Genomic DNA, 22,679 nt, shown 5'->3' with positions numbered 1-22,679 from the left:
CGGCTAACTGGCATTCTCAGTTCTTTGGATGTATTCTTACAGTCCTTTCCTTGTTTTGTCTAGTTAACTTACCTTTTCCTGTTGATGCTTTGCTTTGATAGCTCCTTAGCTTTCCCAATGACTCATGTTCCAAAAAAGTCAGTGTAGCACTGGACGAAGGTTGCCAGAGTCTGCTGGGAGCCAAGATCCTTCAACAAAATTTGATCCCACATTGCTTTGGGTTTTAGTCTTGAACAATGAGTGATTAAAAAGATGCATCCCTCGAAGTATTTGATTTGAAAATCTGTTTGGCAAAAATGCTTGCTTCAACAAGTCAACCAGCTGTGATGGCTGAGTCGTTAAGGCGTTGGACTCGAAATCCAATGGGGTTTCCCCGCGCAGGTTCAAATCCTGCTCACAGCGTCATTCTACGACAGTGCTACCAGCAGAAATGCAGTACAGAGATGCCTTCGGCCATTTTCTGCTTTCAAAGAAATGGATGTACTTACTATAGCATATTTGATTAGTTCATGTCAATTTATTCAATTTTAATACAGTAATAATCCATCCATAAAAGTACACTTCGCTCTTTTATGCCTTTAATTTTTCGATGACCTAACCCATAACAGCAGTAAAGTCAAAGTCCACTAGCTTGATGCTAACGTATAATGGAATTTGCCATAGGACGGCTAATGATAACTCTAGTCTTCCACTTTATGGGATCACATCCTTAAAAACGCTCCATTCCCCAATCACTTGTCAGTTCTTTCTTTCCAACAGATATTTGTCTAAGAAACACTGGTGAGAGCCCTTCCTTTTTTACTAGTGAATGGAGTGCAAAAAATCTCTAGAATATTCCAAATCAGTCAGTGGCAAATAAAGAAACCAACCAAAAAACACTGGAACATTGCAGCCTTTATCAAAGGACACACTAACATGGATTGGCATTTGTTTGGCCAAAAAATTCTTTTTTACTTTTCTGTGGAAAATCTCCACATTACTAAAATTTTTTTTTGTTTTTTGGCATGTTGCAAACTCATAGAGTAATATTCATATTAAGGAAGTCGGCATTCATTTCCCAAAAATGAATAAATAAAAACAGGGAATTAAAAAGAGGCTTTGAGCATTTCATCTGTACATAAAAATTGGCTTTGCTCAATGGCATGTGGGTTTCCTTGCCTGAAATTTGTTCAATAGAATTCCTCAATTTCAATTTCTTGATTAAACTTTGACAACGGCTAACTGGCATTCTCAGTTCTTTGGATGTATTCTTACAGTCCTTTCCTTGTTTTGTCTAGTTAACTTACCTTTTCCTGTTGATGCTTTGCTTTAATAGCTCCTTAGCTTTCCCAATGACTCATGTTCCAAAAAAGTCAGTGTAGCACTGGACGAAGGTTGCCAGAGTCTGCTGGGAGCCAAGATCCTTCAACAAAATTTGATCCCACATCGCTTTGGGTTTTAGTCTTGAACAATGAGTGATTAAAAAGATGCATCCCTCGAAGTATTTGATTTGAAAATCTGTTTGGCAAAAATGCTTGCTTCAACAAGCCAACCAGCTGTGATGGCCGAGTCGTTAAGGCGTTGGACTCGAAATCCAATGGGGTTTCCCCGCGCAGGTTCAAATCCTGCTCACAGTGTCATGCTACAAGTGTGAATTTCAGCTATCACCATCAATGAAAACTATGTAGACTCCTCTAACAATTGCAGTGTGCAAATTGTATCTGCACAAATAATTCATTTACTTGTTATTGCCACATTCAAAACATCAGTTATTTCATCCAATTTTAAAAGACTAATAAACCATCCATAAAACTACTCATTGATCTTTTATGCCGTTTCTTTTTCCTGTGACCTAACCTGTATCAGTAATCAAGCCAAATGATTTCTTATTCCTATATATCCAACAGGTATTTGTCAAAAATACTGGTTAGGGCCCTTCCTTTTTACTAGTGGATGGAGAGCAAAAAAAGTCTAGAATATTCCAAATCAGTCAATGCCAAAAAAAAGGAATGGAAAAAAAACACTGGAACATTGCAGCCTTCATCAAAGAAGTCACTAAATGGGATATGCATCTGTTTGACCAAAGAATTGTTTGATCCTCTCAGTAGTTCTCCACAGTACTGAATTTACTTTATTTGGTACGTTACAAACATCTTTTCTGAGAAAAAAAAAATATTCCAAGAAAGCTGCACGTCGCTAAAAATGTTGATGTAAATAGCTACAAAGTCCAAATTTTAAAAACTAAATAAAACACAGCCAGAGTTATACAAGGCTAAAAGTTTAATCTCACATTGCTTGGGGTTTTAGTCTTGAACAATGAGTGATTAAAAAGATGCATCCCTCGAAGTATTTGATTTGAAAATCTGTTTGGCAAAAATGCTTGTTTTAACAAGCCAACCAGCTGTGATGGCCGAGTCGTTAAGGCGTTGGACTCGAAATCCAATGGGGTTTCCCCGCGCAGGTTCAAATCCTGCTCACAGCGTCATTCTACGACAGTGCTACCAGCAGAGATGCCTTCGGCCATTTTCTGCTTTCAAAGAAATGGATGTACATACTATAGCATATTTGATTAGTTCATGTCAATTTATTCAATTTTAATATAGTAATGATCCATCCATAAAACTACACATCGCTCTTTTATGCCTTTAATTTTTCGTTGACCTAACCCATAACAGCAGTAAAGTCAAAGTCCACTAGCTACATAAAAATTGGCTTTGCTCAAAGGCATGTGGGTTTCCTTGCCTGAAATTTGTTCAATAGAATTCCTCAATTTCAATTTCTTGATTAAACTTTGACAACGGCTAACTGGCATTCCCAGTTCTTTGGATGTATTCTTACAGTCCTTTCCTTGTTTTGTCTAGTTAACTTACCTTTTCCTGTTGATGCTTTGCTTTGATAGCTCCTTAGCTTTCCCAATGACTCATGTTCCAAAAAAGTCAGTGTAGCACTGGACGAAGGTTGCCAGAGTCTGCTGGGAGCCAAGGTCCTTCAACAAAATTTGATCCCACATTGCTTTGGGTTTTAGTCTTGAACAATGAGTGATTAAAAAGATGCATCCGTCGAAGTATTTGATTTGAAAATCTGTTTGGCAAAAATGCTTGCTTCAACAAGCCAACCAGCTGTGATGGCCGAGTCGTTAAGGCGTTGGACTCGAAATCCAATGGGGTTTCCCCGCGCAGGTTCAAATCCTGCTCACAGCGTCATTCTACGACAGTGCTACCAGCAGAAATGCAGTACAGAGATGCCTTCAGCCATTTTCTGCTTTCAAAGAAATGGATGTACTTACTATAGCATATTTGATTAGTTCATGTCAATTTTAATATAGTAATGATCCATCCATAAAACTACACATCGCTCTTTTATGCCTTTAATTTTTCGTTGACCTAACCCATAACAGCAGTAAAGTCAAAGTCCACTAGCTACCTAAAAATTGGCTTTGCTCAATGGCATGTGGGTTTCCTTGCCTGGAATTTGTTGAATAGAATTCCTCAATTTCAACTTATTGATTAAACTTTGACAACGGCTAACTGGCATTCTCAGTTCTTTGGATGTATTCTTACAGTCCTTTCCTTGTTTTGTCTAGTTAACTTACCTTTTCCTGTTGATACTTTGCTTTGATAGCTCCTTAGCTTTCCCAATGACTCATGTTCCAAAAATGTCAGTGTAGCACTGGACGAAGGTTGCCAGAGTCTGCTGGGAGCCAAGATCCTTCAACAAAATTTGATCCCACATCGCTTTGGGTTTTAGTCGTGAACAATGAGTGATTAAAAAGATGCATCCGTCGAAGTATTTGATTTGAAAATCTTTTTGGCAAAAATCCTTGCTTCAACAAGCCAACCAGCTGTGATGGCCGAGTCGTTAAGGCGTTGGACTCGAAATCCAATGGGGTTTCCCCGCGCAGGTTCAAATCCTGCTCACAGCGTCATGCTACAAGTGTGAATTTCAGCTGTCACCATCAATGAAAACTATGTAGACTCCTCTAACAATTGCAGTGTGCAAATTGTATCTTCACAAATAATTCATTTACTTGTTATTGCCACATTCAAAACATCAGTTATTTCATCCAATTTTAAAAGACTAATAAACCATCCATAAAACTACTCATTGATCTTTTATGCCGTTTCTTTTTCCTGTGACCTAACCTGTATCAGTAATCAAGCCAAATGATTTCTTATTCCTATATATCCAACAGGTATTTGTCAAAAATACTGGTTAGGGCCCTTCCTTTTTACTAGTGGATGGAGAGCAAAAAAAGTCTAGAATATTCCAAATCAGTCAATGCCAAAAAAAAGGAATGGAAAAAAAACACTGGAACATTGCAGCCTTCATCAAAGAAGTCACTAAATGGGATATGCATCTGTTTGACCAAAGATCTGTTTGATCCTCTCAGTAGTTCTCCACAGTACTGAATTTACTTTATTTGGTACGTTACAAACACCTTTTCTGAGAAAAAAAAAATATTCCTAGAAAGCTGCACGTCGCTAAAAATGTTGATGTAAATAGCTACAAAGTCCAAATTTTAAAAACTAAATAAAACACAGCCAGAGTTATACAAGGCTAAAAGTTTAATCTCACATTGCTTGGGGTTTTAGTCTTGAACAATGAGTGATTAAAAAGATGCATCCCTCGAAGTATTTGATTTGAAAATCTGTTTGGCAAAAATGCTTGTTTTAACAAGCCAACCAGCTGTGATGGCCGAGTCGTTAAGGCGTTGGACTCGAAATCCAATGGGGTTTCCCCGCGCAGGTTCAAATCCTGCTCACAGCGTCATTCTGCGAGAGTGCTACCAGCAGAGATGCCTTCGGCCATTTTCTGCTTTCAAAGAAATGGATGTACATACTATAGCATATTTGATTAGTTCATGTCAATTTATTCAATTTTAATATAGTAATGATCCATCCATAAAACTACACATCGCTCTTTTATGCCTTTAATTTTTCGTTGACCTAACCCATAACAGCAGTAAAGTCAAAGTCCACTAGCTACATAAAAATTGGCTTTGCTCAAAGGCATGTGGGTTTCCTTGCCTGAAATTTGTTCAATAGAATTCCTCAATTTCAATTTATTGATTAAACTTTGACAACGGCTAACTGGCATTCTCAGTTCTTTGGATGTATTCTTACAGTCCTTTCCTTGTTTTGTCTAGTTAACTTACCTTTTCCTGTTGATGCTTTGCTTTGATAGCTCCTTAGCTTTCCCAATGACTCATGTTCCAAAAATGTCAGTGTAGCACTGGACGAAGGTTGCCAGAGTCTGCTGGGAGCCAAGGTCCTTCAACAAAATTTGATCCCACATTGCTTTGGGTTTTAGTCTTGAACAATGAGTGATTAAAAAGATGCATCCCTCGAAGTATTTGCCTTCGGCCATTTTCTGCTTTCAAAGAAATGGATGTACATACTATAGCATATTTGATTAGTTCATGTCAATTTATTCAATTTTAATACAGTAATAATCCATCCATAAAAGTACACTTCGCTCTTTTATGCCTTTAATTTTTCGATGACCTAACCCATAACAGCAGTAAAGTCAAAGTCCACTAGCTTGATGCTAACGTATAATGGAATTTGCCATAGGACGGCTAATGATAACTCTAGTCTTCCACTTTATGGGATCACATCCTTAAAAACGCTCCATTCCCCAATCACTTGTCAGTTCTTTCTTTCCAACAGATATTTGTCTAAGAAACACTGGCGAGAGCCCTTCCTTTTTTACTAGTGAATGGAGTGCAAAAAATCTCTAAAATATTCCAAATCAGTCAGTGGCAAATAAAGAAACCAAGCAAAAAACACTGGAACATTGCAGCCTTTATCAAAGGACACACTAACATGGATTGGCATTTGTTTGGCCAAAAAATTCTTTTTTACTTTTCTGTGGAAAATCTCCACATTACTAAAATTTGTTTTTGTTTTTTGGCATGTTGCAAACTCATAGAGTAATATTCATATTAAGGAAGTCGGCATTCATTTCCCAAAAATGAATAAATAAAAACAGGGAATTAAAAAGAGGCTTTAAGCATTTCATCTGTACATAAAAATTGGCTTTGCTCAATGGCATGTGGGTTTCCTTGCCTGGAATTTGTTGAATAGAATTCCTCAATTTCAACTTATTGATTAAACTTTGACAACGGCTAACTGGCATTCTCAGTTCTTTGGATGTATTCTTACAGTCCTTTCCTTGTTTTGTCTAGTTAACTTACCTTTTCCTGTTGATGCTTTGCTTTGATAGCTCCTTAGCTTTCCCAATGACTCATGTTCCAAAAATGTCAGTGTAGCACTGGACGAAGGTTGCCAGAGTCTGCTGGGAGCCAAGGTCCTTCAACAAAATTTGATCCCACATCGCTTTGGGTTTTAGTCGTGAACAATGAGTGATTAAAAAGATGCATCCCTCGAAGTATTTGATTTGAAAATCTGTTTGGCAAAAATGCTTGCTTCAACAAGCCAACCAGCTGTGATGGCCGAGTCGTTAAGGCGTTGGACTCGAAATCCAATGGGGTTTCCCCGCGCAGGTTCAAATCCTGCTCACAGCGTCATTCTACGACAGTGCTACCAGCAGAAATGCAGTACAGAGATGCCTTCGGCCATTTTCTGCTTTCAAAGAAATGGATGTACTTACTATAGCATATTTGATTAGTTCATGTCAATTTATTCAATTTTAATATAGTAATGATCCATCCATAAAACTACACATCGCTCTTTTATGCCTTTAATTTTTCGATGACCTAACCCATAACAGCAGTAAAGTCAAAGTCCACTAGCTACATAAAAATTGGCTTTGCTCAATGGCATGTGGGTTTCCTTGCCTGGAATTTGTTGAATAGAATTCCTCAATTTCAACTTATTGATTAGACTTTGACAACGGCTAACTGGCATTCTCAGCTCTTTGGATGTATTCTTACAGTGCTTTCCTTGTTTTGTCTAGTTAACTTACCTTTTCCTGTTGATGCTTTGCTTTGATAGCTCCTTAGCTTTCCCAATGACTCATGTTCCAAAAAAGTCAGTGTAGCACTGGACGAAGGTTGCCAGAGTCTGCTGGGAGCCAAGATCCTTCAACAAAATTTGATCCCACATTGCTTTGGGTTTTAGTCTTGAACAATGAGTGATTAAAAAGATGCATCCGTCGAAGTATTTGATTTGAAAATCTGTTTGGCAAAAATGCTTGCTTAAACAAGCCAACCAGCTGTGATGGCCGAGTCGTTAAGGCGTTGGACTCGAAATCCAATGGGGTTTCCCCGCGCAGGTTCAAATCCTGTCATGCTACAAGAGTGCTACCAGCAGAAATGCAGTACAGAGATGCCTTCGGCCATTTTCTGCTTTCAAAGAAATGGATGTACTTACTATAGCATATTTGATTAGTTCATGTCAATTTATTCAATTTTAATATAGTAATGATCCATCCATAAAACTACACATCGCTCTTTTATGCCTTTAATTTTTTCGATGACCTAACCCATAACAGCAGTAAAGTCAAAGTCCACTAGCTACATAAAAATTGGCTTTGCTCAATGGCATGTGGGTTTCCTTGCCTGGAATTTGTTGAATAGAATTCCTCAATTTCAACTTATTGATTAGACTTTGACAACGGCTAACTGGCATTCTCAGTTCTTTGGATGTATTCTTACAGTCCTTTCCTTGTTTTGTCTAGTTAACTTACCTTTTCCTGTTGATGCTTTGCTTTGATAGCTCCTTAGCTTTCCCAATGACTCATGTTCCAAAAAAGTCAGTGTAGCACTGGACGAAGGTTGCCAGAGTCTGCTGGGAGCCAAGATCCTTCAACAAAATTTGATCCCACATTGCTTTGGGTTTTAGTCTTGAACATTGAGTGATTAAAAAGATGCATCCGTCGAAGTATTTGATTTGAAAATCTGTTTGGCAAAAATGCTTGCTTCAACAAGCCAACCAGCTGTGATGGCCGAGTCGTTAAGGCGTTGGACTCGAAATCCAATGGGGTTTCCCCGCGCAGGTTCAAATCCTGCTCACAGCGTCATTCTACGACAGTGCTACCAGCAGAAATGCAGTACAGAGATGCCTTCGGCCATTTTCTGCTTTCAAAGAAATGGATGTACTTACTATAGCATATTTGATTAGTTCATGTCAATTTATTCAATTTTAATACAGTAATAATCCATCCATAAAACTACACATCGCTCTTTTATGCCTTTAATTTTTCGATGACCTAACCCATAACAGCAGTAAAGTCAAAGTCCACTAGCTTGATGCTAACGTATAATGGAATTTGCCATAGGACGGCTAATGATAACTCTAGTCTTCCACTTTATGGGATCACATCCTTAAAAACGCTCCATTCCCCAATCACTTGTCAGTTCTTTCTTTCCAACAGATATTTGTCTAAGAAACACTGGCGAGAGCCCTTCCTTTTTTACTAGTGAATGGAGTGCAAAAAATCTCTAGAATATTCCAAATCAGTCAGTGGCAAATAAAGAAACCAACCAAAAAACACTGGAACATTGCAGCCTTTATCAAAGGACACACTAACATGGATTGGTATTTGTTTGGCCAAAAAATTCTTTTTTACTTTTCTGTGGAAAATCTCCACATTACTAAAATTTGTTTTTGTTTTTTGGCATGTTGCAAACTCATAGAGTAATATTCATATTAAGGAAGTCCGCATTCATTTCCCAAAAATGAATAAATAAAAACAGGGAATTAAAAAGAGGCTTTGAGCATTTCATCTGTACATAAAAATTGGCTTTGCTCAATGGCATGTGGGTTTCCTTGCCTGGAATTTGTTGAATAGAATTCCTCAATTTCAACTTATTGATTAAACTTTGACAACGGCTAACTGGCATTCTCAGTTCTTTGGATGTATTCTTACAGTCCTTTCCTTGTTTTGTCTAGTTAACTTACCTTTTCCTGTTGATGCTTTGCTTTGATAGCTCCTTAGCTTTCCCAATGACTCATGTTCCAAAAATGTCAGTGTAGCACTGGACGAAGGTTGCCAGAGTCTGCTGGGAGCCAAGGTCCTTCAACAAAATTTGATCCCACATTGCTTTGGGTTTTAGTCGTGAACAATGAGTGATTAAAAAGATGCATCCCTCGAAGTATTTGATTTGAAAATCTGTTTGGCAAAAATGCTTGCTTCAACAAGCCAACCAGCTGTGATGGCCGAGTCGTTAAGGCGTTGGACTCGAAATCCAATGGGGTTTCCCCGCGCAGGTTCAAATCCTGCTCACAGCGTCATTCTACGACAGTGCTACCAGCAGAAATGCAGTACAGAGATGCCTTCGGCCATTTTCTGCTTTCAAAGAAATGGATGTACTTACTATAGCATATTTGATTAGTTCATGTCAATTTATTCAATTTTAATATAGTAATGATCCATCCATAAAACTACACATCGCTCTTTTATGCCTTTAATTTTTCGATGACCTAACCCATAACAGCAGTAAAGTCAAAGTCCACTAGCTTGATGCTAACGTATAATGGAATTTGCCATAGGACGGCTAATGATAACTCTAGTCTTCCACTTTATGGGATCACATCCTTAAAAACGCTCCATTCCCCAATCACTTGTCAGTTCTTTCTTTCCAACAGATATTTGTCTAAGAAACACTGGCGAGAGCCCTTCCTTTTTTACTAGTGAATGGAGTGCAAAAAATCTCTAGAATATTACAAATCAGTCAGTGGCAAATAAAGAAACCAACCAAAAAACACTGGAACATTGCAGCCTTTATCAAAGGACACACTAACATGGATTGGCATTTGTTTGGCCAAAAAATTCTTTTTTACTTTTCTGTGGAAAATCTCCACATTACTAAAATTTGTTTTTGTTTTTTGGCATGTTGCAAACTCATAGAGTAATATTCATATTAAGGAAGTCGGCATTCATTTCCCAAAAATGAATAAATAAAAACAGGGAATTAAAAAGAGGCTTTGAGCATTTCATCTGTACATAAAAATTGGCTTTGCTCAATGGCATGTGGGTTTCCTTGCCTGAAATTTGTTCAATAGAATTCCTCAATTTCAACTTATTGATTAAACTTTGACAACGGCTAACTGGCATTCTCAGTTCTTTGGATGTATTCTTACAGTCCTTTCCTTGTTTTGTCTAGTTAACTTACCTTTTCCTGTTGATGCTTTGCTTTGATAGCTCCTTAGCTTTCCCAATGACTCATGTTCCAAAAAAGTCAGTGTAGCACTGGACGAAGGTTGCCAGAGTCTGCTGGGAGCCAAGATCCTTCAACAAAATTTGATCCCACATTGCTTTGGGTTTTAGTCTTGAACAATGAGTGATTAAAAAGATGCATCCCTCGAAGTATTTGATTTGAAAATCCGTTTGGCAAAAATGCTTGCTTCAACAAGTCAACCAGCTGTGATGGCCGAGTCGTTAAGGCGTTGGACTCGAAATCCAATGGGGTTTCCCCGCGCAGGTTCAAATCCTGCTCACAGCGTCATTCTACGACAGTGCTACCAGCAGAAATGCAGTACAGAGATGCCTTCGGCCATTTTCTGCTTTCAAAGAAATGGATGTACTTACTATAGCATATTTGATTAGTTCATGTCAATTTATTCAATTTTAATACAGTAATAATCCATCCATAAAAGTACACTTCGCTCTTTTATGCCTTTAATTTTTCGATGACCTAACCCATAACAGCAGTAAAGTCAAAGTCCACTAGCTACATAAAAATTGGCTTTGCTCAATGGCATGTGGGTTTCCTTGCCTGGAATTTGTTGAATAGAATTCCTCAATTTCAACTTATTGATTAAACTTTGACAACGGCTAACTGGCATTCTCAGTTCTTTGGATGTATTCTTACAGTCCTTTCCTTGTTTTGTCTAGTTAACTTACCTTTTCCTGTTGATGCTTTGCTTTGATAGCTCCTTAGCTTTCCCAATGACTCATGTTCCAAAAATGTCAGTGTAGCACTGGACGAAGGTTGCCAGAGTCTGCTGGGAGCCAAGATCCTTCAACAAAATTTGATCCCACATCGCTTTGGGTTTTAGTCTTGAACAATGAGTGATTAAAAAGATGCATCCCTCGAAGTATTTGATTTGAAAATCTGTTTGGCAAAAATGCTTGCTTCAACAAGCCAACCAGCTGTGATGGCCGAGTCGTTAAGGCGTTGGACTCGAAATCCAATGGGGTTTCCCCGCGCAGGTACAAATCCTGCTCACAGCGTCATTCTACGACAGTGCTACCAGCAGAAATGCAGTACAGAGATGCCTTCGGCCATTTTCTGCTTTCAAAGAAATGGATGTACTTACTATAGCATATTTGATTAGTTCATGTCAATTTATTCAATTTTAATACAGTAATAATCCATCCATAAAAGTACACTTCGCTCTTTTATGCCTTTAATTTTTCGATGACCTAACCCATAACAGCAGTAAAGTCAAAGTCCACTAGCTTGATGCTAACGTATAATGGAATTTGCCATAGGACGGCTAATGATAACTCTAGTCTTCCACCTTATGGGATCACATCCTTAAAAACGCTCCATTCCCCAATCACTTGTCAGTTCTTTCTTTCCAACAGATATTTGTCTAAGAAACACTGGCGAGAGCCCTTCCTTTTTTACTAGTGAATGGAGTGCAAAAAATCTCTAGAATATTCCAAATCAGTCAGTGGCAAATAAAGAAACCAACCAAAAAACACTGGAACATTGCAGCCTTTATCAAAGGACACACTAACATGGATTGGCATTTGTTTGGCCAAAAAATTCTTTTTTACTTTTCTGTGGAAAATCTCCACATTACTAAAATTTGTTTTTGTTTTTTGGCATGTTGCAAACTCATAGAGTAATATTCATATTAAGGAAGTCGGCATTCATTTCCCAAAAATGAATAAATAAAAACAGGGAATTAAAAAGAGGCTTTGAGCATTTCATCTGTACATAAAAATTGGCTTTGCTCAATGGCATGTGGGTTTCCTTGCCTGAAATTTGTTCAATAGAATTCCTCAATTTCAACTTATTGATTAAACTTTGACAACGGCTAACTGGCATTCTCAGTTCTTTGGATGTATTCTTACAGTCCTTTCCTTGTTTTGTCTAGTTAACTTACCTTTTCCTGTTGATGCTTTGCTTTGATAGCTCCTTAGCTTTCCCAATGACTCATGTTCCAAAAAAGTCAGTGTAGCACTGGACGAAGGTTGCCAGAGTCTGCTGGGAGCCAAGATCCTTCAACAAAATTTGATCCCACATTGCTTTGGGTTTTAGTCTTGAACAATGAGTGATTAAAAAGATGCATCCCTCGAAGTATTTGATTTGAAAATCCGTTTGGCAAAAATGCTTGCTTCAACAAGTCAACCAGCTGTGATGGCCGAGTCGTTAAGGCGTTGGACTCGAAATCCAATGGGGTTTCCCCGCGCAGGTTCAAATCCTGCTCACAGCGTCATTCTACGACAGTGCTACCAGCAGAAATGCAGTACAGAGATGCCTTCGGCCATTTTCTGCTTTCAAAGAAATGGATGTACTTACTATAGCATATTTGATTAGTTCATGTCAATTTATTCAATTTTAATACAGTAATAATCCATCCATAAAAGTACACTTCGCTCTTTTATGCCTTTAATTTTTCGATGACCTAACCCATAACAGCAGTAAAGTCAAAGTCCACTAGCTACATAAAAATTGGCTTTGCTCAATGGCATGTGGGTTTCCTTGCCTGGAATTTGTTGAATAGAATTCCTCAATTTCAACTTATTGATTAAACTTTGACAACGGCTAACTGGCATTCTCAGTTCTTTGGATGTATTCTTACAGTCCTTTCCTTGTTTTGTCTAGTTAACTTACCTTTTCCTGTTGATGCTTTGCTTTGATAGCTCCTTAGCTTTCCCAATGACTCATGTTCCAAAAAAGTCAGTGTAGCACTGGACGAAGGTTGCCAGAGTCTGCTGGGAGCCAAGATCCTTCAACAAAATTTGATCCCACATCGCTTTGGGTTTTAGTCTTGAACAATGAGTGATTAAAAAGATGCATCCCTCGAAGTATTTGATTTGAAAATCTGTTTGGCAAAAATGCTTGCTTCAACAAGCCAACCAGCTGTGATGGCCGAGTCGTTAAGGCGTTGGACTCGAAATCCAATGGGGTTTCCCCGCGCAGGTTCAAATCCTGCTCACAGTGTCATTCTACGACAGTGCTACCAGCAGAAATGCAGTACAGAGATGCCTTCGGCCATTTTCTGCTTTCAAAGAAATGGATGTACTTACTATAGCATATTTGATTAGTTCATGTCAATTTATTCAATTTTAATACAGTAATAATCCATCCATAAAAGTACACTTCGCTCTTTTATGCCTTTAATTTTTCGATGACCTAACCCATAACAGCAGTAAAGTCAAAGTCCACTAGCTTGATGCTAACGTATAATGGAATTTGCCATAGGACGGCTAATGATAACTCTAGTCTTCCACTTTATGGGATCACATCCTTAAAAACGCTCCATTCCCCAATCACTTGTCAGTTCTTTCTTTCCAACAGATATTTGTCTAAGAAACACTGGCGAGAGCCCTTCCTTTTTTACTAGTGAATGGAGTGCAAAAAATCTCTAGAATATTCCAAATCAGTCAGTGGCAAATAAAGAAACCAACCAAAAAACACTGGAACATTGCAGCCTTTATCAAAGGACACACTAACATGGATTGGCATTTGTTTGGCCAAAAAAATCTTTTTTACTTTTCTGTGGAAAATCTCCACATTACTAAAATTTGTTTTTGTTTTTTGGCATGTTGCAAACTCATAGAGTAATATTCATATTAAGGAAGTCGGCATTCATTTCCCAAAAATGAATAAATAAAAACAGGGAATTAAAAAGAGGCTTTGAGCATTTCATCTGTACATAAAAATTGGCTTTGCTCAATGGCATGTGGGTTTCCTTGCCTGAAATTTGTTCAATAGAATTCCTCAATTTCAACTTATTGATTAAACTTTGACAACGGCTAACTGGCATTCTCAGTTCTTTGGATGTATTCTTACAGTCCTTTCCTTGTTTTGTCTAGTTAACTTACCTTTTCCTGTTGATGCTTTGCTTTGATAGCTCCTTAGCTTTCCCAATGACTCATGTTCCAAAAAAGTCAGTGTAGCACTGGACGAAGGTTGCCAGAGTCTGCTGGGAGCCAAGATCCTTCAACAAAATTTGATCCCACATTGCTTTGGGTTTTAGTCTTGAACAATGAGTGATTAAAAAGATGCATCCCTCGAAGTATTTGATTTGAAAATCCGTTTGGCAAAAATGCTTGCTTCAACAAGTCAACCAGCTGTGATGGCCGAGTCGTTAAGGCGTTGGACTCGAAATCCAATGGGGTTTCCCCCGCGCAGGTTCAAATCCTGCTCACAGCGTCATTCTACGACAGTGCTACCAGCAGAGATGCCTTCGGCCATTTTCTGCTTTCAAAGAAATGGATGTACTTACTATAGCATATTTGATTAGTTCATGTCAATTTATTCAATTTTAATACAGTAATAATCCATCCATAAAAGTACACTTCGCTCTTTTATGCCTTTAATTTTTCGATGACCTAACCCATAACAGCAGTAAAGTCAAAGTCCACTAGCTACATAAAAATTGGCTTTGCTCAATGGCATGTGGGTTTCCTTGCCTGGAATTTGTTGAATAGAATTCCTCAATTTCAACTTATTGATTAAACTTTGACAACGGCTAACTGGCATTCTCAGTTCTTTGGATGTATTCTTACAGTCCTTTCCTTGTTTTGTCTAGTTAACTTACCTTTTCCTGTTGATGCTTTGCTTTGATAGCTCCTTAGCTTTCCCAATGACTCATGTTCCAAAAAAGTCAGTGTAGCACTGGACGAAGGTTGCCAGAGTCTGCTGGGAGCCAAGATCCTTCAACAAAATTTGATCCCACATCGCTTTGGGTTTTAGTCTTGAACAATGAGTGATTAAAAAGATGCATCCCTCGAAGTATTTGATTTGAAAATCTGTTTGGCAAAAATGCTTGCTTCAACAAGCCAACCAGCTGTGATGGCCGAGTCGTTAAGGCGTTGGACTCGAAATCCAATGGGGTTTCCCCGCGCAGGTTCAAATCCTGCTCACAGTGTCATTCTACGACAGTGCTACCAGCAGAAATGCAGTACAGAGATGCCTTCGGCCATTTTCTGCTTTCAAAGAAATGGATGTACTTACTATAGCATATTTGATTAGTTCATGTCAATTTATTCAATTTTAATACAGTAATAATCCATCCATAAAAGTACACTTCGCTCTTTTATGCCTTTAATTTTTCGATGACCTAACCCATAACAGCAGTAAAGTCAAAGTCCACTAGCTTGATGCTAACGTATAATGGAATTTGCCATAGGACGGCTAATGATAACTCTAGTCTTCCACTTTATGGGATCACATCCTTAAAAACGCTCCATTCCCCAATCACTTGTCAGTTCTTTCTTTCCAACAGATATTTGTCTAAGAAACACTGGCGAGAGCCCTTCCTTTTTTACTAGTGAATGGAGTGCAAAAAATCTCTAGAATATTCCAAATCAGTCAGTGGCAAATAAAGAAACCAACCAAAAAACACTGGAACATTGCAGCCTTTATCAAAGGACACACTAACATGGATTGGCATTTGTTTGGCCAAAAAAATCTTTTTTACTTTTCTGTGGAAAATCTCCACATTACTAAAATTTGTTTTTGTTTTTTGGCATGTTGCAAACTCATAGAGTAATATTCATATTAAGGAAGTCGGCATTCATTTCCCAAAAATGAATAAATAAAAACAGGGAATTAAAAAGAGGCTTTGAGCATTTCATCTGTACATAAAAATTGGCTTTGCTCAATGGCATGTGGGTTTCCTTGCCTGAAATTTGTTCAATAGAATTCCTCAATTTCAACTTATTGATTAAACTTTGACAACGGCTAACTGGCATTCTCAGTTCTTTGGATGTATTCTTACAGTCCTTTCCTTGTTTTGTCTAGTTAACTTACCTTTTCCTGTTGATGCTTTGCTTTGATAGCTCCTTAGCTTTCCCAATGACTCATGTTCCAAAAAAGTCAGTGTAGCACTGGACGAAGGTTGCCAGAGTCTGCTGGGAGCCAAGATCCTTCAACAAAATTTGATCCCACATTGCTTTGGGTTTTAGTCTTGAACAATGAGTGATTAAAAAGATGCATCCCTCGAAGTATTTGATTTGAAAATCCGTTTGGCAAAAATGCTTGCTTCAACAAGTCAACCAGCTGTGATGGCCGAGTCGTTAAGGCGTTGGACTCGAAATCCAATGGGGTTTCCCCCGCGCAGGTTCAAATCCTGCTCACAGCGTCATTCTACGACAGTGCTACCAGCAGAGATGCCTTCGGCCATTTTCTGCTTTCAAAGAAATGGATGTACTTACTATAGCATATTTGATTAGTTCATGTCAATTTATTCAATTTTAATACAGTAATAATCCATCCATAAAAGTACACTTCGCTCTTTTATGCCTTTAATTTTTCGATGACCTAACCCATAACAGCAGTAAAGTCAAAGTCCACTAGCTACATAAAAATTGGCTTTGCTCAATGGCATGTGGGTTTCCTTGCCTGGAATTTGTTGAATAGAATTCCTCAATTTCAACTTATTGATTAAACTTTGACAACGGCTAACTGGCATTCTCAGTTCTTTGGATGTATTCTTACAGTCCTTTCCTTGTTTTGTCTAGTTAACTTACCTTTTCCTGTTGATGCTTTGCTTTGATAGCTCCTTAGCTTTCCCAATGACTCATGTTCCAAAAAAGTCAGTGTAGCACTGGACGAAGGTTGCCAGAGTCTGCTGGGAGCCAAGATCCTTCAACAAAATTTGATCCCACATCGCTTTGGGTTTTAGTCTTGAACAATGAGTGATTAAAAAGATGCATCCCTCGAAGTATTTGATTTGAAAATCTGTTTGGCAAAAATGCTTGCTTCAACAAGCCAACCAGCTGTGATGGCCGAGTCGTTAAGGCGTTGGACTCGAAATCCAATGGGGTTTCCCCGCGCAGGTTCAAATCCTGCTCACAGTGTCATTCTACGACAGTGCTACCAGCAGAAATGCAGTACAGAGATGCCTTCGGCCATTTTCTGCTTTCAAAGAAATGGATGTACTTACTATAGCATATTTGATTAGTTCATGTCAATTTATTCAATTTTAATACAGTAATAATCCATCCATAAAAGTACACTTCGCTCTTTTATGCCTTTAATTTTTCGATGACCTAACCCATAACAGCAGTAAAGTCAAAGTCCACTAGCTTGATGCTAACGTATAATGGAATTTGCCATAGGACGGCTAATGATAACTCTAGTCTTCCACTTTATGGGATCACATCCTTAAAAACGCTCCATTCCCCAATCACTTGTCAGTTCTTTCTTTCCAACAGATATTTGTCTAAGAAACACTGGCGAGAGCCCTTCCTTTTTTACTAGTGAATGGAGTGCAAAAAATCTCTAGAATATTACAAATCAGTCAGTGGCAAATAAAGAAACCAACCAAAAAACACTGGAACATTGCAGCCTTTATCAAAGGACACACTAACATGGATTGGCATTTGTTTGGCCAAAAAAATCTTTTTTACTTTTCTGTGGAAAATCTCCACATTACTAAAATTTGTTTTTGTTTTTTGGCATGTTGCAAACTCATAGAGTAATATTCATATTAAGGAAGTCGGCATTCATTTCCCAAAAATGAATAAATAAAAACAGGGAATTAAAAAGAGGCTTTGAGCATTTCATCTGTACATAAAAATTGGCTTTGCTCAATGGCATGTGGGTTTCCTTGCCTGAAATTTGTTCAATAGAATTCCTCAATTTCAACTTATTGATTAAACTTTGACAACGGCTAACTGGCATTCTCAGTTCTTTGGATGTATTCTTACAGTCCTTTCCTTGTTTTGTCTAGTTAACTTACCTTTTCCTGTTGATGCTTTGCTTTGATAGCTCCTTAGCTTTCCCAATGACTCATGTTCCAAAAAAGTCAGTGTAGCACTGGACGAAGGTTGCCAGAGTCTGCTGGGAGCCAAGATCCTTCAACAAAATTTGATCCCACATTGCTTTGGGTTTTAGTCTTGAACAATGAGTGATTAAAAAGATGCATCCCTCGAAGTATTTGATTTGAAAATCCGTTTGGCAAAAATGCTTGCTTCAACAAGTCAACCAGCTGTGATGGCCGAGTCGTTAAGGCGTTGGACTCGAAATCCAATGGGGTTTCCCCCGCGCAGGTTCAAATCCTGCTCACAGCGTCATTCTACGACAGTGCTACCAGCAGAAATGCAGTACAGAGATGCCTTCGGCCATTTTCTGCTTTCAAAGAAATGGATGTACATACTATAGCATATTTGATTAGTTCATGTCAATTTATTCAATTTTAATATAGTAATGATCCATCCATAAAACTACACATCGCTCTTTTATGCCTTTAATTTTTCGATGACCTAACCCATAACAGCAGTAAAGTCAAAGTCCACTAGCTACATAAAAATTGGCTTTGCTCAATGGCATGTGGGTTTCCTTGCCTGGAATTTGTTGAATAGAATTCCTCAATTTCAACTTATTGATTAGACTTTGACAACGGCTAACTGGCATTCTCAGTTCTTTGGATGTATTCTTACAGTCCTTTCCTTGTTTTGTCTAGTTAACTTACCTTTTCCTGTTGATGCTTTGCTTTGATAGCTCCTTAGCTTTCCCAATGACTCATGTTCCAAAAATGTCAGTGTAGCACTGGACGAAGGTTGCCAGAGTCTGCTGGGAGCCAAGATCCTTCAACAAAATTTGATCCCACATCGCTTTGGGTTTTAGTCTTGAACAATGAGTGATTAAAAAGATGCATCCCTCGAAGTATTTGATTTGAAAATCTGTTTGGCAAAAATGCTTGCTTCAACAAGCCAACCAGCTGTGATGGCCGAGTCGTTAAGGCGTTGGACTCGAAATCCAATGGGGTTTCCCCCGCGCAGGTTCAAATCCTGTCATGCTACAAGAGTGCTACCAGCAGAAATGCAGTACAGAGATCTCTTCAGCCATTTTCTGCTTTCAAAGAAATGGATGTACTTACTATAGCATATTTGATTAGCTCATGTCAATTTTAATACAGTAATAATCCATCCATAAAAGAACACTTCGCTGTTTCTATGCCTTTTATTTTTCGATGACCTAACCCATAACAGCAGTAAAGTCAAAGTCCACTAGCTTGATACTAACGTATAATGGAATTTGCCATAGGACGGCTAATGATAACTCTAGTCTTCCACTTTATGGGATCACATCCTTAAAAACGCTCCATTCCCCAATCACTTGTTTTTCATTTATCTGTTAGATGTTTCCTGAATATCAGGTGTCTTTTACGGCATGCCGGGGGGGGGGGGGGGGGAGTCTCCCTGCTAATGTAAAACTAGATAACAGGATAGTTTGTCAGTTCTTTCTTTCCAACAGATATTTGTCTAAGAAACACTGGCGAGAGCCCTTCCTTTTTTAGCATTTCATCTGTACATAAAAATTGGCTTTGCTCAATGGCATGTGGGTTTCCTTGCCTGAAATTTGTTCAATAGAATTCCTCAATTTCAACTTATTGATTAAACTTTGACAACGGCTAACTAATAATAATGGATTGGATTTATCTGCGCTTTTCAAGAGACTCAAAGCGCTTACAGTGTGTCCATTATTCATTCACTCCTCATTCATACTTGGTGATGTTAAGCTATGGTTGTAGCCACAGCTGCCCTGGGGCAGACTGACAGAGGCGTGGCTGCCAGTTCATGGCTACAGCCCCTCTGACCATCACCGGGATCATTCATACACATTCACACACCAGTGGAGCCACACTGGAGGCAAGGAGGGTGAAGTGTCTTGCCCAAGGACACAACGACATTTTTGGCTGGTGGGAGCGGGGATCGAACCGCCAACACTTCGATCATTGGATGACCCGCTCATCCACCTGAGCCACTGTCGCCCGGCATTCTCAGTTCTTTGGATTTATTCTTACAGTCCTTTCCTTGTTTTGTCTAGTTAACTTACCTTTTCCTGTTGATGCTTTGCTTTGATAGCTCCTTAGCTTTCCCAATGACTCATGTTCCAAAAATGTCAGTGTAGCACTGGACGAAAGTTGCCAGAGTCTGCTGGGAGCCAAGATCCTTCAACAAAATTTGATCCCACATTGCTTTGGGTTTTGGTTCTGAACAATGGGTGTTTGAATCATTGCATCTCATGATGTATTTGATTTGAAAATGTGAATAGCAAAAATGATTGACTCATATTGTCAACCAGCTGTGATGGCCGAGTCGTTAAGGCGTTGGACTCGAAATCCAATGGGGTTTCCCCGCGCAGGTTCAAATCCTGCTCACAGCGTCATGATACAAGTGTGAATTTCAGCTATCACCATCAATGAAAACTATGTAGACTCCTCTAACAATTGCAGTGTGCAAATTGTATCTTCACAAATAATTCATTTACTTGTTATCGCCACATGCAAAACATCAGTTATTTCATCCAATTTTAAAAGACTAATAAACCATCCATAAAACTACTCATTGATCTTTTATGCCTTTTCTTTTTCCTGTGACCTAACCTGTATCAGTAATCAAGCCAAATTATTTCTTATTCCTTTATATCCAACAGGTATTTGTCAAAAATACTGGTTAGGGCCCTTCCTTTTTACTAGTGGATGGAGAGCAAAAAAAGTCTAGAATATTCCAAATCAGTCAATGCCAAAAAAAAGGAATGGAAAAAAAACACTTGAACATTGCAGCCTTCATCAAAGAAGTCACTAAATGGGATATGCATCTGTTTGACCAAAGAATTGTTTGATCCTCTCAGTAGTTCACCGCAGTACTGAATTTACTTTATTTGGTACGTTAAAAACGCCTTTTCTGAGAAAAAGAAAAATATTCCAAGAAAGCTGCACGTCGCTAAAAATTTTGATGTAAATAGCTACAAAGTCCAAATTTTAAAAACTAAATAAAACACAGCCAGAGTTATACAAGGCTAAAAGTTTAATCTCACATTGCTTGGGGTATTAGTTTTGAACAATGAGTGATTAAAAAGGCAAAAATGCTTCTTTCAACAAGCCAACCAGCTTTGATGGCCGAGTCGTTAAGGTGTTGGACTTGAAATCCAATGGGGCTTCCCCGGGCAGGTTCAAAGCCTGCTCACAGCTTGAAACTACAAGTGTGAATTTCAGCAATCACCATAAATGAAAACTATGTGGACTCCTTAGAGAATAACAGTGTGCAAATTATGACTTTATAAATACTTGTTAGCGTCCGAATGAAAACATCAAATATTTCATCCAATTTTAGAAGGTTAATAAACCATCCATAAAAGTTGTCATCGATTTTTATGCCTTTCTTTTTCCAATGACCTAACCCATAGCAGCAATGAAGCAAAATTATTTCTTATTTCTATATATCCAACAGATATTTTTCAAAAATACTGGCAAGAGCCCTTTCTTTTCACTAGTGGATGGAGAGCAAAAAATCTCTAGATTATTCCAAATCAGTCAATGGAAAATAAATTAAAACAAATGGGAAAAAAACACTGGAACATTGCAGGCTTTAGTGAAGGAGACACTAAATGGGTTATGCATTTGTATGGACAAAGAATTGAATAATCCTCTGAGTATCTCTCCACAGTCATGAATCTAGTACTTTTTTTGTAAGTAGAAAACTCCTTAACAAGCTGATTAAAATAATCAATGCCCTGGAGAGCTGTACATTTTTTTTAAATTTGATATAAATAGTTAGAATAGTTAGAAAGTCCAAATTTAACAAACTAGAAATAAATAACCATTGTAACAAAGTAATAATGGGCAAAAACTCACATTGCTTTGGATTTTACTTGTGAGCAATGTATGATTTAAAAGTCGCAGCTAATGAGACATTTTCTGAAAATTTGAATGAGAAAATGTGATTGATTAGCTCATGTCAATTAGCTGTGATGGCCAAGTCAATAGGATATTGGACCAGAAATCCAATAGGTTTTCCCTGTGTTTAAGTCCTTCTAACAGCGTGAAGTTGTGGAAGACTGCTATTAGTATCAATAAAAATACACTTTTGAGGTGTTATAGAGATTCTTTGAGCTTTTTATGTGTTTATTATGAATTAATTTGCTCACTAGGACCAAGTTGATAAAATCGATTAATAGATTTCAATCGATTCATAAACATAGAGATAGATCTTTAACGCCTTTCCTTTTCTGGTGACCAAATGCACAACACCTGTAAAACAAAGTCCACTGGCTTGATACCAACGTATAAGCAGGGCTGAAAGTAAGCAGGTACGGTCCGGTACTGCGTGCCATTATAAGATTTGGTGGAGGTGTACCTTACCGGCAGGAAGGTCAGCTGTGTGATCACTCTTTGCATAAATTGACTTATTTTGCCAACCAGCTGTCGACATAAATAAAAGCAGCTTCTGGCTAGAAATGTCGAATTTAACAATTAAAATGGATAAACGGAAATATTTTTTCATTTTGAAAATGAAGCTGCATTTTTTTACACAAAATTACAAAGAAAAAGCCATCCTACAAAATGCTTTTCCCTTTTCTACTTCAACACAGCTTATTCTGTATTTGGAATGATGGGTACTTCATTAAAATGATAAAGAAAATGGTATTTGAAATTTCATTTTCAAAAAACTCTCTGGTAAATGTGTAGCAAAATCCATTTAGAAATGTCTTATTTGACAATTAAAATGGATTAACAGAAATGCCCCTGCCAACATAAAACTTGGTCACTTGATAGTGCTACATATATATGCATCCAACAGGTATTTGTCAAATAAACTTG

General features: G+C 38.1%; 21 non-coding genes across 21 annotated transcripts; all 21 read left to right on the top strand.

Moving 5' to 3' along the window:
• The first annotated feature begins 320 nt into the window (after positions 1-320).
• On the top strand, positions 321-402 carry trnas-cga. The gene has a single exon. It is a non-coding gene; the product is annotated as a tRNA-Ser (tRNA).
• A 1,132-nt stretch (positions 403-1,534) lies between these two features.
• Positions 1,535-1,616, top strand: trnas-cga. Its single transcript has one exon. It is a non-coding gene; the product is annotated as a tRNA-Ser (tRNA).
• Positions 1,617-2,379: 763 nt separating this feature from the next.
• On the top strand, positions 2,380-2,461 carry trnas-cga. The gene has a single exon. It is a non-coding gene; the product is annotated as a tRNA-Ser (tRNA).
• A 636-nt stretch (positions 2,462-3,097) lies between these two features.
• On the top strand, positions 3,098-3,179 carry trnas-cga. Its single transcript has one exon. It is a non-coding gene; the product is annotated as a tRNA-Ser (tRNA).
• A 640-nt stretch (positions 3,180-3,819) lies between these two features.
• Positions 3,820-3,901, top strand: trnas-cga. Its single transcript has one exon. It is a non-coding gene; the product is annotated as a tRNA-Ser (tRNA).
• Positions 3,902-4,664: 763 nt separating this feature from the next.
• On the top strand, positions 4,665-4,746 carry trnas-cga. Its single transcript has one exon. It is a non-coding gene; the product is annotated as a tRNA-Ser (tRNA).
• Positions 4,747-6,423: 1,677 nt separating this feature from the next.
• On the top strand, positions 6,424-6,505 carry trnas-cga. Its single transcript has one exon. It is a non-coding gene; the product is annotated as a tRNA-Ser (tRNA).
• A 649-nt stretch (positions 6,506-7,154) lies between these two features.
• trnas-cga lies at positions 7,155-7,237 on the top strand. Its single transcript has one exon. It is a non-coding gene; the product is annotated as a tRNA-Ser (tRNA).
• Positions 7,238-7,877: 640 nt separating this feature from the next.
• Positions 7,878-7,959, top strand: trnas-cga. Its single transcript has one exon. It is a non-coding gene; the product is annotated as a tRNA-Ser (tRNA).
• Positions 7,960-9,091: 1,132 nt separating this feature from the next.
• Positions 9,092-9,173, top strand: trnas-cga. Its single transcript has one exon. It is a non-coding gene; the product is annotated as a tRNA-Ser (tRNA).
• Positions 9,174-10,305: 1,132 nt separating this feature from the next.
• Positions 10,306-10,387, top strand: trnas-cga. The gene has a single exon. It is a non-coding gene; the product is annotated as a tRNA-Ser (tRNA).
• Positions 10,388-11,036: 649 nt separating this feature from the next.
• trnas-cga lies at positions 11,037-11,118 on the top strand. The gene has a single exon. It is a non-coding gene; the product is annotated as a tRNA-Ser (tRNA).
• Positions 11,119-12,250: 1,132 nt separating this feature from the next.
• Positions 12,251-12,332, top strand: trnas-cga. Its single transcript has one exon. It is a non-coding gene; the product is annotated as a tRNA-Ser (tRNA).
• A 649-nt stretch (positions 12,333-12,981) lies between these two features.
• On the top strand, positions 12,982-13,063 carry trnas-cga. The gene has a single exon. It is a non-coding gene; the product is annotated as a tRNA-Ser (tRNA).
• A 1,132-nt stretch (positions 13,064-14,195) lies between these two features.
• Positions 14,196-14,278, top strand: trnas-cga. Its single transcript has one exon. It is a non-coding gene; the product is annotated as a tRNA-Ser (tRNA).
• A 636-nt stretch (positions 14,279-14,914) lies between these two features.
• trnas-cga lies at positions 14,915-14,996 on the top strand. The gene has a single exon. It is a non-coding gene; the product is annotated as a tRNA-Ser (tRNA).
• Positions 14,997-16,128: 1,132 nt separating this feature from the next.
• Positions 16,129-16,211, top strand: trnas-cga. The gene has a single exon. It is a non-coding gene; the product is annotated as a tRNA-Ser (tRNA).
• A 636-nt stretch (positions 16,212-16,847) lies between these two features.
• On the top strand, positions 16,848-16,929 carry trnas-cga. Its single transcript has one exon. It is a non-coding gene; the product is annotated as a tRNA-Ser (tRNA).
• Positions 16,930-18,061: 1,132 nt separating this feature from the next.
• trnas-cga lies at positions 18,062-18,144 on the top strand. Its single transcript has one exon. It is a non-coding gene; the product is annotated as a tRNA-Ser (tRNA).
• Positions 18,145-20,160: 2,016 nt separating this feature from the next.
• trnas-cga lies at positions 20,161-20,242 on the top strand. Its single transcript has one exon. It is a non-coding gene; the product is annotated as a tRNA-Ser (tRNA).
• Positions 20,243-20,968: 726 nt separating this feature from the next.
• trnas-uga lies at positions 20,969-21,050 on the top strand. The gene has a single exon. It is a non-coding gene; the product is annotated as a tRNA-Ser (tRNA).
• Positions 21,051-22,679: the final 1,629 nt, after the last annotated feature.

This window comes from Oryzias latipes, chromosome 17, assembly GCF_002234675.1.
Source record: "Oryzias latipes chromosome 17, ASM223467v1".
NCBI classification, from domain to species: Eukaryota; Metazoa; Chordata; class Actinopteri; order Beloniformes; family Adrianichthyidae; genus Oryzias; species Oryzias latipes.
The sequence above is the reverse complement of the archived record's forward strand: the minus strand, read 5'-3'. Positions and strand labels throughout refer to the sequence as shown.